Raw genomic sequence first — 18,756 nt, 5'->3', positions numbered from 1 at the left:
TGGTAACCCTAGGTGGAGAAAAACCCTAGGGGGCCGTAACCCTAGGTCCTAGGGGGTGGTAACCCTAGGCGGAAAGTCCAGTCGGTCTGGAGGACCGGACTAGAATCAGGTAAATCTCCTGAGTGGAGTAGGTGAGGACGCGTTCCCCGTAGAGGGAACAGTAGGCGTCGGTTTTGAAGAAACCCGGATAGTCCGAAGGTTGTCAATTCATTTGTTTATTATCTTTGTGTTCTAACTATATTTTGCGAAACTAACACTTTTATCTTGGGTTAATATCGATCGGCCGAACCAGGATCGGTCGGAGAACCTCAACTACCGATCGGTCTCGTGTTGGACCGGGTTTGACCAGGGATTGGTCGACCGGACCTCGAGATCGGTCGACCGAACCTGGAATAGGTGTCGACTGGATCAAGCCGAGGTGTGCGGGTCAGAGGAGACTGATCGGTCGACCGAATCCAGTGATAAAGTTTGACCAGATCGAAGCGGAGCGACGGATGGACGGATCAGATGCAGTGGAGATCATCTGATCGATCGACCGAACGTGGGGATCGGTCGACCGATCCGCTTCGGGTCAAATCTGATCCCGAGACTTGGGGATCTGGATCAGACCTTGCAGAGCTATAAAAAGGGGCCTCGAGGTGCAGCTCAGGACATCGAATTCCGAACAGAAGTCTTGTGCTCTCGTGTGCTCCGTACGCTTCAACAACGCTCTGCTGCTACAACGAACTGAAACTCCAAAGCTCGTCTACTTTCTTGTTCGTTGGTATAACTTTCTTATTTGCACTTAACTGTAATTGCTTCTAGTTTGTGATAATTTTGGATTTATAGTTGTTGCCCACCGAAAGCGGTCAAGGACCGCGGGCCTTCGAGTAGGAGTCGAGACAGGCTCCGAACGAAGTAAAACACTCGTGTCTTGTGTGTTTTCATTTACTTTCCGCTGCGCTTATAATCTGTGTTTTAAATCGCTAAAAATAGCCACGAGCGCTATTCACCCCCCCTCTAGCGCTTTCAATCCATCAATTGGTATCAGAGCGGGGTCATTTTGAATCGGTGCAACCACCATTCAAAATAATTTGTCGTGGTATTTTCAGTTTTCTTTTCAGAGTCAATTAGAATTTGGCTTTATAGCTATATTCTAATTATTTTCTCGATTCGGCTTTCTGCTCGAGGTTGGTGCAACACCACCCGAGTTCGTGGTCGATTTTTTATACCGCACTACTAAGCCAAGACCAAGTCCTGGAACTTCCTTGTTGTTTTTTTCTTTTAGTTGATCTAAAATGACCCTTCAAGAAGGCTACAGTACAACCCGCCCCCCGCTATTCACCGGAGATGACTTCGGGTACTGGAAGGGTTGGATGGAGGCATATCTCCAGACTCATTTTGAAGTCTGGATAATTATCAAAACCGAATTCCAACTACCAACTGATAGCGCCGGCAAACCACTAGCATACGAGGACTGGGACGCATCTCTGATTAAGAAGGTGGAAGCCAATGCCAAGGTGACCTGCACCCTCCAGTGTGACCTATCAAAAGAAGAACTCAACCGCGTCGACCCTTTCAGCAATGCCAAGGAGCTGTGGGATAAGCTCATTGAACTTCACGAAGGGACGTCCGACACCAAGGTAAGTAAAAGAGACTTAATTTTCAATAAATTGTTTAATATCAAACTGCAGGAAGGTGAGACAGCTGCCCAACTCCATGCCCGGATTCAAGATCTGCTCAATGGTCTTCATGCAATTGGACAGAAGGTAGATAACCGGGACATCATAAGGTATTCTTTAAACGCCTTTCCGAGGAACACCTTGTGGGCATCCGTGGTAGATGCCTACAAGGTTTCTAAGGATTTATCTACTATCAAGTTAGATGAACTTTTTGCAGAATTCGAACTTCATGAACAGACTAATGCACACCCGACCGAGAAAGGGTTGGGTTTGGTTGCAGGAACAGGAAGAATGCGTGAATCAAAGATGAAGCGCAGAACCGAACCTAAGTCAGAAGAAGAACCAGATTCGGAAGACGACGATGAGCTTACAACCGAAATAGTCAACCTGGTAAAGAAACTCTGCAAAAAGAAGGGCTTCAACAAAAAGGATGTCAGAAAAGCTATCCAGTCCAAAGAAGCCCAACCAAGCTCGAAGGTCAAATTCGAAGTGACCTACTACGGGTGCAATCAGAAAGGGCACATCAAGGCAAACTGCCCGAACCAGAAGGAGCCAAAGAAACCAAAGAGAAAGAAGTTATTGAAGGCAACATAGGACGCGTCTTCTTTCGAGGAATCCGACGACGAAGAACTCAAGCAAGCGAACTATCTTGCGTTGACAGCCCGGGACTACAACAACGAATCCGGAAGCGAGGACGAATCGGAAGCCGAGTCCGAGAGAAGCCACGGATCCGCATCCGTTTCCGAAGGGCCAAACCCCTCTGTAAGTAAAAATCATTTATATAGCTTAATTAATTATTTAATGCATAAAGTAGCTAAGTCTAAAATTCAAATCAAGTCGCTTCTAAAGGAGGTAACACTCCTTAAAGAAACGACAAATAACGAATCCTTGACTGATCCAGTTCAGACTGGAACCTCAACTCAAGTTCAAAAACTTGAGGAAGAGAATTCTAACCTGAAAAGTCAAGTCAAGGATTTGAAGACAACCTTAGAACGATTTTCCTTGGGATCCAAGAATCTTGACTTGATTCTTGGAACACAAAGGGCAATCTACAATAGAACTGGACTAGGATACAAATCTAAAAAGAAATATAAGTCATATTTATCTCTCATACAAAGAACAAATAGAAAAATGGTCCAAGCATGGGTTGCCAAGTCTAACCTGATCAATCAAATTGGACTCAGACAATATTGGGTTCCCAAGGATCAAATACATTACCTCGATAGACCATATCGAGGCTATGATCTAGGGGGAGCTAAAACGATTAAAATTCAAAATTAAAAATTCGAAATTAAAATTAAAAATTCAATTAAAATAAAAAAAACAATTCAATTCAATTAAATAAGTCAAAATTAAAATAAAAAATTCAATTAAAATTAAAAAATTCAATTCAATTAAAAAAGTCAAAATTAAAATAAAAAACTTCAATTAAAAAGTCGAAATTAAAATAAAAAATTCAATTAAAAAGTCAAAATTAAAATTAAAAATTCAATTAAAAAATTCAAAATTAAACTTAACATTCGAAATTCAATTGAAAATAGAAAGAGGATCCAGAATAGCTGGCACCCGCAACTAATCTACCCGAAATGGGTAAACAAGAGTAGACTACCCGGCAGGGTAATTTAAGTCAGATAAAATAGGCTAGGTTTAACTTGATCCACGGTACTGGTGAAGTTTTTGGATGATAGTACGTTAGGGAAGCTTGGGCATCGCATGTCTAAGAAGATATGACTTCGACCTGGTGCATTTGGCCAAGTGGAACTAACCGAAGCTACCCTTAAATGGATCCTAACTAGTTAGACCAAGGTTTAGTATTAAGTTCAATGGGTAGGACTATTTGGAAAACCTCGAAAGCATGGTTACTTTAATGAGTTCCTTGTGACTCACCATAGCCCAGAAGTTTATCCAAAGAATGCTTACTTGTTAAACCCAAAGCTAAACCTGAATCTAACATAAAGTTAAACATACTCCTAAAATTGAATCTCAATTCATCTCACAAAAATTATAGGAGTCCCTGATTGAAAATTTAGATCGGGTGAGATGACTAAGGAATTAAAAATAACTTAAATATTTTTCAAATTAAAAATAACTTAAATATTTTACAAATTAAAAATTAACTTAAATATTTTTCAAATTAAAATTAACTACTTTTTCAAAATTTTAAAAATAAATCTTCAATAGAATTAACTAATTATTAACTCAGATTGGGTAGGATGCAAAATTAAGGACTTACTTCAATCAAACTGTTTTTTGATCCATCAACTACTTTATGTATAGGAATTGGATCAATGGGTGTTGGACAGTGGATGCTCCAGACATATGACTGGAGATAGGTTGAAGTTCACTAAGCTAAAACTAAAGAACCTAGGATCAGTTGCATTCGACAACGATGGAAAACTGAAAGTAATCAGAAAATGTAATATCGAACTTAACTCCGAGTTTATTATTCGAAAAGTGTTACTAGTTGAAAATTTTAATTTTAATTTATTAAGTATAATCCAATTATGCAATACTGGTTACTCAGTTAATTTTACCAAGTCCGAATGTATAGTCAAACATATTGATAATCCAAAAATCATACTTAAGGGCACAAGGAAAGATAATGTCTACACCATTTATCTACCAACATCCTTGATAAAGTGTTTTCTAACACAACAAGAGGAAACTGAGTTGTGGCACAGGAGATTGGGTCACACTCACACAAGACTCATTTCAAGAATGAGTCAAAATGGACTAGTCAGAGGACTGCCCAAACTAAAAGTTATTGAAAATTCAATCTGTAATGCGTGTCAACAAGGAAAACAAACCAAGTCAACCCACAAGTCAACCAATCTAGGTAGGACTACTTGTTTACTTGAGCTCCTTCACCTAGACCTATTTGATTCACACGGAGCTAAGTCACTAAGCAAGAACCAGTATTGCTTAGTTATAATAGATGATTTCTCCAGGTTCACCTGGGTAAAATTTCTAAAAACAAAAGATGAAACCTTTGAAATATTTAGTAATTTTTGCAAATTAACAGAAAATGAAAAAGATACTAAAATTAAAAGAATAAGAAGTGACCATGGAGGAGAATTTGAGAATCACAACTTTACTGAATTTTGTGAAATAAATGGGTACAAACATGAATACTCCTGCCCTAGGACCCCTCAACAAAATGGTTTAGTAGAACATAAAAACAGAACCCTACAAGAAGCTGCTAGAACCATGTTAAACGAATATAAACTATCTAATCAATTCTGGGCTGAAGTAGTTAGTACAGCATGTTACATTCAAAATAGGATTTTAATTAACAAATTTCAAAATAAAACACCCTATGAAATTTATTATAATAAAATTCCCAACTTAAACTATTTAAAAGTATTTGGGTGTAAAGTCTTCATTTTGAACACTAAAGACTACTTAGGAAAATTTACATCAAAAACAACCCCGGGAATATTTTTAGGATATTCAACAACCAGTAGAGCATATAGAGTATATAACAAAAATACCCTAAAAGTAGAAGAAACAATAAATATAATATTTGATGAAGAAAATAAGTTACCCAACACAATAAATGAAAATGAAAATACAGAAAACATTAACCCAATAAACAGAGAAGATGATGAAATTCAACCTGAACCTATTGAATCTGAAGAACAAATCACTAACTCAAGTGGTATACGACCAACTAGAACAAGCACAAACCACCCATCTGACCAAATTTTGGGTGACCCAACTGTAGGAGTCAGAACCAAATCATCTTATAGAAACCAGAGCCAAATAGCCTTGATTTCAAAAATCGAACCCAAAACCATAGAAGAAGCCCTACCAGACCCAGATTGGACTCTAGCAATGCAAGAAGAATTGGCCCAATTTGAAAGAAATCAGGTCTGGGAATTAGTGCGGAAACTAGTTAACAAATCCATAATTGACACTAAATGGGTTTTTAGAAACATATTAAATGATCAAGGTGAAATAATTAGAAACAAAGCTAGGTTAGTAGCTAAAGGATTCAGTCAAGTAGAAGGGTTAGATTATGATGAGACCTATGCTCCAGTAGCAAGACTTAAATCCATTAGGATGTTGCTAGCCTATGCAGCACACAAAGGATTCAAGCTATTTCAAATGGACGTAAAATCCGTATTTTTAAATGGATTTATTAAAGAAGAAGTGTATGTAGGGCAACCCCCAGGATTTGAAGACTTAGAACAACCAGATTATGTCTTTAAATTAAAAAAGGCCCTATATGGACTAAAACAAGCACCTAGGGCTTGGTATGAACGTCTGTCCAATTACTTAATATCAAAAGGATTTAACCAAGGTCAAATAGACCCAACCCTTTTCGTAAAAACCTTAGAAAATGACATTTTTATAGCCCAAATTTACGTTGATGATATTATTTTCGGTTCCACAAACTCTAAATTTCTAAAAGAATTCACCAAACTTATGGAAAATGAATTCGAAATGAGTCTGGTAGGAGATCTTAATTTCTTCTTAGGTTTACAGATTAAACAAACTAAAGATGGAATTTATATTTATCAAACTAAATATGCTAAGGAATTAATTAGAAAATTTGGCATGGAAAACTCAAAAATAATCAATACACCAATGGCTACAAATGCTAAAATTGACTCAGACTTAGAAGGTAAATCAGTAGACTTGAAATACTATTGAAGTGCGATAGGAAGTCTACTGTACCTAACTACGAGTCGACCAGACATCATTTTTGCAGTAGGTATGTGTGCACGATACCAATCTTGTGCAAAAGAGTCTCACTTAACCCTTGTCAAAAGAATCCTTAGGTATGTTAAGGGAACTCTAAATGTAGGACTATGGTACCCTAGATCTTGCATCCTTGACCTAATCGGCTACTCTGACTCAGACTATGCCGGATGCAAGCTAGATAGAAAAAGCACAAGTGGTAGCTGTCAATTTCTAGGGCAATGCCTAGTAAGTTGGTCAAGTAGAAAACAACACTGTGTTGCTTTATCTACCACTGAAGCTGAATATATAGCCTTAGGTGAATGCACATCTCAGTTGCTATGGATGATGCATACCCTTAAAGACTATCAACTGGAGTATCATAAAACTAAAATCTCAATTGATAATATAAGCTCAATAAATCTAATAAAAAACCCAATTCATCACTCAAGGACTAAACATATAGAAGTGAAACACCACTTTGTAAGGGATCACGTAGCTAAGGGTGATATTGAACTCAACTATGTTGAGTCAAAATCTAACCTAGCTGACATCTTCACAAAGCCCTTACCTGAACTTGAGTTCAGCTCACTTAGAAGGAAAATAGGAATGTGCTGGGTAGAATAGATATTAATTTTTCAAAACTCACTGTCTTACTTCAAAACTCGTTCTTTTATTCTTTTTAAAATCTAGGAAAAATAATGATTTTAAAATCCCATTTTCTTAGAATTTTCAAAAATATGACTTAGCCTAGGATCTACCCTAGAAATCTTGTTCCCCTAGATTTAAGCCAGAGCATCTCACAAACACCTAGGTATACCTTGCGTGTGTTTGTAAAACATAGAATGGTGTGAGATGCATAGGGTACAGCCGAGACTCAAGAATGCTTATTACTGTGCACCAATATGAGTCTGGGCGTTAAATACTTTATTAACAGTAATTAAGTCAAGTCTTCTAGCCTTAGTCAAATCTAACTAGACTAAATGACTTTACTTGACTAACCAAGTGAAAGCTGTTGCCCTCTAGGCAATCAGCAAGTAGCTAACAGTTAGATAGTTGATGAAGGAAATGTTAAGCTTAAGCTTGCTTACACTTTAGGGCTCTGATACCTGATCAAAACAATTTAAATAATTTAACAACTATTTTACGTGACTCATGCATGGACTAAAAGAACCTAAGAATTTATTAAAACATTAATCAAGGGGGAGTGAATTCTTCTTTTCAAGCTAGTTCTCTTGTAAAATAAAAATTATCTTTGACTTGTTTTTAAAAGTTATCTTTGACGTGGTTTTTAAAAAATTATCTTTGACTTGTTTTTAAAAGTTATCTTTGACTTGGTTTTTAAAAATTATTTTTGACTTGACTTAAAATTATGATAGATGTGATATTGAATTAACATTATTTTTAAAAAGCTTGGATTTTTAGATAATCATTTTTCAAAACTAAGCACTAAAATTATCCAAATCCTTTAAGTTTGTTTTTCAAAGCTAAGTACTTAAGTTAAGCTTTTATGAAAATCCTTTTAAAGTTAAATACTCAAGCAAAGTTTTTTTTTAAATATATATATATATACCTTTACGTGTTTTGTCAAAATTTTTTTTATAACTCATTTTTTTTCAAACAACAATTAGTTTCAAAAGATTCAGTTTAGCTAATTTTTGTTGAAAATGAGTTAAGTATTTTCAAAACCATTTCAAATTGAGCTTCAAAAGACTTGTTAAAATTTAGCTAAAACTTCTTGTCAAATTTAGCTAAGTGACTTCTATAGCCTTTTTCAAATTTAACTAAGTTAAATATTTCTTCACAAAAGGTTTTTCAAATTTAGCTAAGAGTTTACCAAAGTAATGATTTTCAAATGCTAAATTTTGCTAAGTTTTTTGAAAACACTAAGTATTTTCCAAGGCATTTCCTAATTTATGTAAAACAATTCTTTGTGAAACACTAAGATATTAAATAATGGCTACTCTTCAAGGGGAGCTTAAACTAATTATTCTTTTCTCTTCCTGATATTATTTTTGATTTATGTCAAAGGGGGAGAGAAAAGTCAAAGTTAAAGAAATTAAGAATTTAAACATAAAGAGGAGCATAAGAATAGAAAAGTCAAAGTTAAAGAAATTAAGAATTTAAAGAGGAGCATAAGTCTTACAAGCATAAGTCTTACAAATTTCTTTTTTCATGCTCTTGTTAAAATTTCTTAATAATTTCATATTTAAATTTTGTCATACTTTTACTTAACTTTGAACTGTATTGTCATAATCAAAAAGGGGGAGATTGTTGGTGCGGGAAGCATCCGATGATCAAACCGGTGTTTTGATTATGTCAAAGGGTTCAAGTTAAGTTGTTTTGTTATCTAATGAGCTTAAACAAGTGTGCAGGAAAGTCCTAACTGCGGTTAGGCAGGTGGAAAATCCTAAGGGGCGGTAACCTTAGGTCCTAGGGGGTGGTAACCCTAGGTGGAGGAAAACCCTAAGAGGCGGTAACCTTAGGTCCTAGGGGGTGGTAACCCTAGGTGGAGAAAAACCCTAGGGGGCCGTTACCCTAGGTCCTAGGGGGTGGTAACCCTAGGCGGAAAGTCCAGTCGGTCTGGAGGACCGGACTGGCATCAGGTAAATCTCCTAAGTGGAGTAGGTGAGGGCGCGTTCCCCGTAGAGGGAACAGTAGGCGTCGGGTCGACCTAGGGTTTCCGGTTGGAAACCGAAGTCAGACCCGGATAGTCCAAAGGCTGTCAATTCATTTTTATATATTTTTGTGTTCTAACTTTGTGTTATAGGTATTTTGGGACTAATATGTTTGCAGGTACCGAAAACACAAAGTACACCTCGGATGAACAGTGTCCGATGGATCGGTCGACCGGACCTTGGGATCGGTCGACCGAACCTGGGATAGGTGTCGACTGGATCAAGCCGAGGTGTGCGGGTTAGAGGAGACTGATCGGTCGACCGAACCTTGGGATCGGTCGACCGAATACAGTGATAAAGTTTGACCAGATCGAAGCGGAGCGACGAATGGACGGATCAGATGCAGTGGAGATCATCTGATCGATCGACCGAACGTGGGGATCGGTCAACCGATCCACTTCGGGTCAAATCTGATCCCGAGACTTGGGGATCTGGATCAGACCTTGCAGAGCTATAAAAAGGGGCCTCGAGGTGCAGCTCAGGACATCGAATTCAGAACAGAAGTCTTGTGCTCTCGTGTGCTCCGTACGCTTCAACAACGCTCTGCTGCTACAACGAACTGAAACACCAAAGCTCGTCTACTTTCTTGTTCGTTGGTATAGCTTTCTTATTTGCACTTAACTGTAATTGCTTTTAGTTTGTAATAATTCTGGATTTATAGTTGTTGCCCACCGAAAGCGGTCAAGGACCGCGGGCCTTCGAGTAGGAGTCGAGACAGGTTCCGAACGAAGTAAAACACTCGTGTCTTATGTGTTTTCATTTACTTTCCGCTGCGCTTATAATCTGTGTTTTAAATCGCTAAAAATATCCACGAGCGTTATTCACCCCACCTCTAGCGCTTTCGATCCATCACCTTTCAATGTCACTGCTAGGGGTGGTTATAGGTACTTCATTACATTTACTGATGATTTAAGTAGATATGGTTATGTGTATATGATAACACATAAGTCTGAATCCTTTGAAAAGTTTAAAGAATTCAAGAATGAAGTACAAAACCAGCTTGGCAAGAGTATTAAGATACTTCAATCAGATCGAGGTGGTGAATACCTTAGCCATGAGTTTCGTGACTATCTAGCTGAGTGTGAGATTCTATCTCAACTCACTCCTCCTAGAACACCACAGTGGAATGGTGTATCCGAAAGGATGAATCATACCTTATTAGATATGGTACGGTCTATGTTTAGTCATACAGATCTTCCCATGTATCTTTGGGGCTATGCTCTAGACACAGCAGCCTTCATTCTCAACCGAGTTCCATCTAAGACTGTAATAAAGACACTATATATGATATGGACTGGGAGAGATGCCCAGGTGCCTTTTATGAGGATTTAGGGTTGTGAGGCTTACGCTCGACGTCAAGTCTTGGACAAATTAGGACCTAAATCTGATAAGTGCTATTTTATTGGATATCCCAAGGAAACGAAGGGATATTACTTCTACATTCCCAGTCAACACAAGATAGTTGTGGCTAAGACTGGGGTATTTCTAGAAATAGATTTTGTTTCTAGAAAGACTAGTGGGAGTACGTTCGATCTTGAAGAAGTTCAGGATGTGGACCATAGCACTGAAGCCTCGATGGAAGTTGAACTGGAACCACAAAGTGTTGTGGATGATGTTGTTCCATAAGGAGTTGAGGAACCACAACCAGTTCGAGTAGACCTACCTCTTCGCAGATCTGATAGGGTACGTCGTCAGCCTGAGAGATACTCATTTCTCTTGTCTGACCATGATGACATTGTGCTCATTGAGGATGAACCTACCTCCTATCAGGAAGCTGTGATGAGACCAGATTCCGAGAAATGGCTAGAGGCCATGAGATCTGAGATGGAATTCATGTACACTAACCAAGTATGGACTTTGGTTGATCCACCTGAAGGGGTCAAACACATTGGTTGTAAGTGGGTCTTTAAGAGAAAGACTGATATGGATGGACTTATTTATAAGGGTCTCTTGGTAGCTAAAGGTTTCAAGTAAATTCATGGTATTGACTATGATGAAACCTTTTCTCCAGTAGCGATGTTTAAGTCCATTCGGATCATGCTTGCTATTGCAGCGTACCACGATTATGAGATCTGGAAGATGGATGTCAAAATCGCATTTCTGAATGGAAACCTGCTCGAGGATGTGTACATGACACAACCTGAGGGTTTTGTAGATCCACAGCATGCTGGCAGAGTATGCAAGCTGCATAGGTCCATTTATGGACTAAAGTAAGCTTCTCGGAGCTGGAATCTTTGATTCGATGATGTGATCAAACAGTTTGGTTTCATCAAGAATGAAGATGAACCTTGTGTCTACAAGAAGGTTGTAGGGAACACAGTTGTCTTCCTTATATTGTATGTGGATGACATACTACTCATTGGGAAAGACATCCTTATGCAGTCTGTCAAGACTTGGCTAGGGACTTGTTTCTCAATGAAGGACTTAAGTGAAACATCCCGCATTCTAGGCATACAGACCTATAGAGATAGATCTACGAGATTGCTTGGCCTAAGTTAGAGTACATACATTGACAAGGTATTACTTCGGTTTGCCATGCAGAACTCCAAGAAGGGATTTCTGCCGATGCCACATGGCATGAGTCTTTCGAAGACTCAAAGTCCTTCTAGAGAGGAGAGAGACCGCATGGATCAGATCCCTTATGCTTCAGCCATAGGATCTATCATGTACGCCATGCTATGTACTCATCCTGATGTCTCGTATGCTTTGAGCATGACGAGCAGATACCAGTTAGATCCAGGTGAAAGTCACTGGATAGCAGTCAAGAATATTCTTAAGTACTTGAGAAGGACTAAAGAATATTTCTTGATATATGGAGGTGATGACGAGCTAGCTGTAAAGGGTTACAGTGATGCTAGCTTCCAAACTGATCAGGATGACTATCGATCGCAGTCAGGTTTCGTGTTTTGCATAAATGGTGGTGCTGTGAGCTGGAAGAGTTCGAAGCAGGACACAATCGCTGATTCTACAACAAAGGCTGAGTATATTGTTGCATCAGAAACAGCAAAGGAGGTAGTTTGGATCCGCAAGTTCATTACTGAGCTTGGGGTGGTTCCTAGCATTGCTGATCCCATAGAGCTCTATTGTGACAACAATGGAGCAATAGCACAGGCTAAGGAACCTCGCTCACACCAGCGGACCAAACACATATTACGACGCTTACATCTCATTCGAGAGATCATCGATAGAGGAGATGTGAAGATTTACAGAGTACCCACTTGGGCTAACATCGCAGATCCCTTGACTAAGGCTTTGGCACAGAGAAAGCATGATGGTCACACTAGGCCATTGGGCCTTAGAGCCTATACTGATTGACACTAGTGCTAGTGGGAGATTGTTAGTTAGAGCCCTAGAGCCAATCATTTGATGATTGTTGTATGGACTCGTTGTATCATATTCTTATGTATATATAAAGGCATTTGTTTATGGTTATTATGCTTACTTGTATTGGTGCCAAATAACTAAGTATAATAGCGTCCTTGAGTAGAAGGTTCTTACCTATATCAATCGATTGGTTGAATCGATAGTGAGATGATATAGGGAATGCTACTCTTAATCATTCCTAGTTAAGTATTAACATTCAGGGACAATGTTAATGCGACGAGACTAGCATGTAGGTCAACTCGATGACTTGATCTCACAAGTCATGGATATAGAGATATCAAGTTGACACATGGGTATACATTGGAGAATGTATACTGAATGACCCACCATGAGAAAGTATCATGGATCTGTTGGTCCGGTTAGCACTAACGATTTAACCCAGGTTTTGATGAATGACAAATAGGTTAAGTTAGTCTTGTTGTTGTCTGACACTTTGATCGAGTGTGCAGGAGAAGTCCAGACAGGTCGACGGGCTGACCGGATGTCTGGCACGAAGTCCAGCTAGGTCGACGGGCTGACCGGATAGCTTCCAGCTAGGTCGACGGGCTGACCGGATAGCTGGCGAGAAGTCCAAGCGGGTCGACGGGCTGACCGGACGTTTGGCGAGAAGTCCAGACGGGTCGACGGGCTGACCGGACGTCTGGCAGGTAAGTGAGGTAAGTCACTGGAGGGGAGTGACTGCGAGGACGCGTTCCCGGGAAGGGAACATTAGGCGTCGATCCGGCTTAGATCCATTTCGGATATCTACGTCGAGATCGTGACTAGATTCCGGTCTCGGAAAGACGGAATCTAACTCATACTCCTTTTTTCTAATTCATACTCACTTTGCTTTTGCTAACAATCTGTATTGCAGGGTAAATTTGCCTCCGGACTAACGTTTGTCTTGCAGGACGGATTCTGTAACGACCCAATTTTCCCCATTTCAAGTTCTAAAAGTCCATAAAAATATTTGAAAATGTTTTTAAAATATTCTAGAGATTTTTATGAATTTTTAGAGTATTTTTACATAATTTTTGGAGGTCGTTTAGTAGGTTTACAAAAAGAAAGAAGTTTTGACCAAAAATCGTTGAAGGTGAGACACGAACCCACGACCTCGGGTCGGACTGACCCAAGCAAAACCGGCCCAACCGTCTGAGCTACACGGTTTTGTTAATCCAATATGGAGAGAATTAGATTTAAAGCATGGTTTTAATTATAACCCGAGTATAAGAAAGGGAATTAGGTTTTGATTTTCCAAAAACCAAAACATTTTCTCCTGAAATTTTTCTTCTCCTTCTCCCTCGCGACGGCGCCTTCTCTTTCGGCGGAAACCAAGAGGAAGCTAGGTTTTGGGTCTCCGGCGCCGGCGAAGCCTTATTCCAGCAATCCTTCACCGTGGGTGGTCATCCCGACGGAGAAGAACTTGCGGGCACAAGAGGAAGCCGAAGATTTTGCAAGACCCGAGCCCTCCGAAAACCCTAAGGCCTTTCCCTTCCTTCTTCTCGGTTGTAAGTGCAAGAAAAAGGGGTAAGTACTACTCACCTGTGGTAGGAGTTGCTCCGAGCTTCGATTTGATTTCCTTGCTTCCGGATTTCACAGTGCCGAGTAGAATTTTGTGCTAGGGTTTTTCCTTCCTTGCTCTGTTTGTCAAGCCGAACAGTTATACCTAATTGCATGAGAGTTTGGAGTTTTGTAATGGAGATGCTCCAATTGTAACAGACCGAACAGCCCTTGTTTGAGGTTTTGTTTCTCCTTGTGTTTGAATCTGCCGTGAGTTTACATGCTTGGATGTTTTCGGTGACGAACCTTGGTTGAGATTTCTACCGAATTGGGGTTTCATATGCTATGTGGGTTATAGCATTCCCTGCTTATGCTATTAGTTTCCTTAGGCCGTGCAGGTGACAGCATGTTCTGCCTATACTGTTAGTTCCTTATACCATGCGGATTAGAGCATTTACTGCCATAGTTTTCCTATTTAACTTGAAAAGAACAGCTCTATATTAGTAGATCTGGTTAGATTTCTTTTTCTTGTGCTGTCTGGTAGAACGAACATCCCTCTTTGAGATTTCTGTTTGGTCCTTCCTGTGCCAACTCAATGAGGCCGATCAACCCTAGTTCCCAGCATTTCAGTTCTGAGTTCTTAGCTTCCTGGGTTAACATGAACAGCCTTGTTTTTTTATGATTCGGAGTTAGCTTGTTGTGCTACTTTTCTAGCACTCTAGTATTTGGTTGCTTGGCATTTCAGTTGCTTAGTTCCTTAGCATTTCAACCTGAAATTCAGAATTTCATAGCTCTATTTTACAGCATGTATAGAAAGCTCAAAGTTGCATTCTTTTGCCCTATTTTACAGCATGTTTAGAAAGCTTAAAGTTACCTTCTTTTGCTCTATTTTATAGCATGATTAGTAAGCTTAAAGTTGCTTTCTTTGCCCTATTTTACAGCATGTTTAGAAAGCTTAAAGTTACCTTCTTTTGCTCTATTTTATAGCATGATTAGTAAGCTTAAAGTTGCTTTCTTTGCCCTATTTTACAGCATGTTTAGAAAGCTTAGAGTTACTTTCTTTTGCTCTATTTTATAGCATGATTAGTAAGTTCAGATTTGTTTTCCTTTGCTTTGTTTTATAACATGCTTAGAGAGTTCAGATCTACTTCCCTTATGTTATTTTTATATAGCATGCTTGGTTAGTTGTAATCCTATACTTGTTAGATATATCTACAGGATTCTAATAAGCTCTAATAAAGGATTATGAGAAGTGTGAGTAAAGAAAAAGACCAAGGTCTAGTTAAAAAGAGATAACAAGTAAACTAAAGTAAGAGGCTAGTACCCGACTTCCGAGGTTGTCGTTAAATAAATCCAGGTGACCAATTCCGAGGTCTTGGCCCTGGTAAGACCGAGGTCTTTATACTCATAGGGCTGGAGGCTCGCTACCCCAGTCACTATTAGAGAGCGCGCAAAACAAAGATGGTACTAAGCCTGGGCCCAAAGAAGAAAAGAAGAACAAGAAGAAGAAAGTGAAAGAGAAATTAAAAGATTAATTTCTAGCATAAGAAAAGAAAAAGAAAAGAAGAAGAAAGTAAAAGAGAAATTAAAAGATTAATTTCTGGTATAAAGATATAAGAAAATGAAACAAGTTTTATGCTTAGAATCAATAAAAGTTTAGTTCTTTAATTCTAAGCTTACAGTAGTTGTTTCATTACTTTCCTGTCAGTTAGTGAGCATGTTTAGTATTCAGTTTTATTTCTGTATACCATGAGTACATGCAGCTTTGCTTTTAGCATTTCAGTTTTAGTATTGTTGCATTCTTTTTATGCACTTCGATGTTTTTGTGAGATAGATTAGTACTTACTAAGCGTTTTCGCTTATAGATCTTTTGTTTTTTCCTCCTACCGCAGATAAAGGAAAAGCTAAGATATGAAAGGAAGGCGACAGGATGGTGGTGGTGATGAAGGTGTGTGATGTCTGGACTGTGGAGAGATCCAGAAGTAGCTGGCAAAATTGTCTAGACTTTCTTTTAGTCCTCTGTTAATGTTGTATTACATTTGGGATTGTAGTTGAGTTTATTTCCGCATGTCTAGCTAGTCTCTTTTATTATTTGTGGAGTGTTGTAGTCATTGCTATTGCTAGAGTAGTTTCTTTATTTTTATTGTGATTTTTATTACTGTGTGGTTGTGGAAAATATGTTCCAGCCGTCTGTGGCTGCGTATACTATGTTTGTATTATAGATTTGGTCACCGGTACAGGGGAGACTCTGCCGAAATTTTTCGGTAGGGTTTCCATGTGATATTTAATCATACCGGTTAAGTAGAGTTAGTAGTTAAGTAACGGTCATCTTTAGAGAGTAGTAGTAGTAAGAAGGGTGGTCGTTACAGCTCCACCACAAGACATCATTACACACATCAGCATCATCCTTGCCGTCTCCAAGTAAGAAAGTATTTAAATTCTTTCTTTATTCTGCTTTCCTTATTATTAATTGCAGTATAGAGTATTTGTTTTTAAGTACTTAAGTAAGATAGAAGATTTTGTTTCCCTTTTCTTTATTCATATATATATATGATTAGAAGGGTTAGAGAAGCTATTTAGTCTTTTTCCTCTGCATAATTAGAAGTCAAGAAGAGGACGTCCTCGTACCGTTCGTACTGAGGACCGAGTTCAGGAGAATGAAGAGCCCAGAACCCCTGGGCCTATTCTCTCTGAAGTTGTTGCTCAACTTTAGAGACAAGTAGCGAGCAACAGCAAGTGATTGCCAATCTAATGGTCAATCAGAAGCTAGCTCCTCCCACTCCCCCAACCATTACTGTGGAGACTCCAGTGGTGACTGAAGTCCCATCAGTTGCCTTGGAAGTCACCACAACACCTAGAAGACAAGAAGCATACCTCATCCAGTGGCTGAAGTTGAAACCAGAACGCTTCTCAGGCACGACTGAGCCCTGGGATGCCCAGGCTTGGTTCAAGATACTTGAGAGCACAATGGAGCTTCTTGACTGGCCAGAAGTCGAGAAGGTCAAGTGTGCCTCTTTCTGCCTGTCTGGAGATGCTCGTATGGGGTGGGAGAGGATAAAGACCAAGAGAGCAGCCGATCAGATGACCTGGGCACATTTTCGGTTAGAGTTCTAGGAAGCGCCTGTAGCTCAGTGGATAGAGCGTCTGTTTCCTAAGCAGAAAGTCGTAGGTTCAACCCCTACCTGGAGTCCTATCACCAACAAGCACTATGAGGAGTTTATAGAGTTCAAGCCAGCCAAGATAGAAGACAAGATAGTAGGGAGCCCGGAGCTCCAGGCAAGTAAGTGCAGAAGAACAGAAAGAAGGTAAGAAAGAGGGGGTTTGAGTGGTCTGTGAATATCCCGAGGTATTCCCAACAGATCTACCTGGACTACCTCCCAATAAATGGGTAGATTTGAGATTGAATTGGTTCCTGGAACCGGTCCAATTTCAAAAGCTCCGTATCACATGTCTCCAGCAGAGCTGAAGGAGTTACAAGAACAACTACAGGAGTTACTTGACAAAGGCTTCATTCGCCCCAGTCACTCACCTTGGGGAGCTCCTGTGTTGTTTGTCAAGAAGAAAGATGGATCAATGCGGATGTGCATAGACTACAGAGCTTTAAATCAAGTGACAATCAAGAACAAGTACCCCCTTCCCATGATCGATGACTTATTTGATCAGTTAAGAGGAGCAACAGTGTTCTCAAAGATAGACCTGCGCTCTGGGCACCATCAGCTGAAGGTGAAAGGAAGAGATATACCCAGAACGGCGTTCAGGACCAGATATGGACACTACGAGTTTGTGGTCATGCCTTTTGGAGTGACTAATGCACCTGCGTTCTTCATGGACTTAATGAACAGCGTGTTCAGAGAATATCTTGACAAATTTGTCATTGTATTCACCGACGACATTCTGGTCTATTCAAGGACCCCAGAGGAGCATGACACGCACTTGAGAATAATGCTGCGGACTCTTCAGCAAAAGCAGCTTTATGCTAAATTCTTAAAGTGCTAGTTCTGATTAGATCAGGTGACATTTCTATGCCACATAATTTCTAAAGAAGGTATTCAAGTAGATCCAGCCAAAATAGGAGCGGTCAACAAATGGCATAGATCCAAGAACGCCAGGGAGATCAGAAGCTTCCTTGGTTTAGCTGGGTACTACAGGAAGTTCGTGGAGGACTTTTCCAGGATAGTCTTTCCACTAACAGCCTCACCAGAAAGAACAAGAGATTTGAATGGTCAGATAAATGTGAGCAGAGTTTCCAAGAGCTAAAGAAGAGATTGATCAGTGCTTCCATTCTGACTGTTCCACAGAGTGACAAGAGTTTTGACATCTACAGTGATGCTTCCAGACAACTCAAAGATTATGAAAAGAACTACCCCACTCATGATCTTGAGCTGACAGCTGTGGTTTTTGCACTAAAACTCTGGCGACATTATTTGTATGGAGTTCAGTGTAGAATCTTCACAGAGCATCAGAGTCTTAAGTACTTCTTCACTCAAAAAGACTTAAACATGAGACAGCGCAGGTGGCTGGAGTTGGTCAAAGATTACGACTATGAAATTCTCTACCACCCAGGCAAAGCTAACAAAGTGGCAGATGCACTAAGCAGAAAGTCCAGTGCATCCCTGATGTCTCTGTCATCATTAGCCCTGCCACTGCAGAAGGAGTTGTCAGATTCCGGACTTGAAATTATTGAAGGGCAACTCTCTGCATTGACCTTAGAGTCTACCTTGCTTGAGAACATACAGAGGAAGCAAAGTGATGACCCAGATATCCAGAGGATCAAGCAAGGGATACAAGAAGAAGAAAATTCGGAGTTTCGAGTATCAGACAGTGGAATTCTTTATCAGAGGAGCCGCCTTTGTGCCCCCAATGATGAAGAG

At 39.6% G+C, this 18,756-nt stretch overlaps 1 non-coding gene across 1 annotated transcript; it reads left to right on the top strand.

Annotated features, from left to right (window-relative positions):
- The first annotated feature begins 17,002 nt into the window (after positions 1 to 17,002).
- On the top strand, positions 17,003 to 17,075 carry TRNAR-CCU. Its single transcript has one exon. It is a non-coding gene; the product is annotated as a tRNA-Arg (tRNA).
- Positions 17,076 to 18,756: the final 1,681 nt, after the last annotated feature.

Source organism: Zingiber officinale, chromosome 10A (genome assembly GCF_018446385.1).
Source record: "Zingiber officinale cultivar Zhangliang chromosome 10A, Zo_v1.1, whole genome shotgun sequence".
Lineage (NCBI taxonomy): Eukaryota > Viridiplantae > Streptophyta > Magnoliopsida > Zingiberales > Zingiberaceae > Zingiber > Zingiber officinale.
Note: the sequence above shows the minus strand (reverse complement) of the source record. Positions and strands in the feature narration are given on the sequence as shown.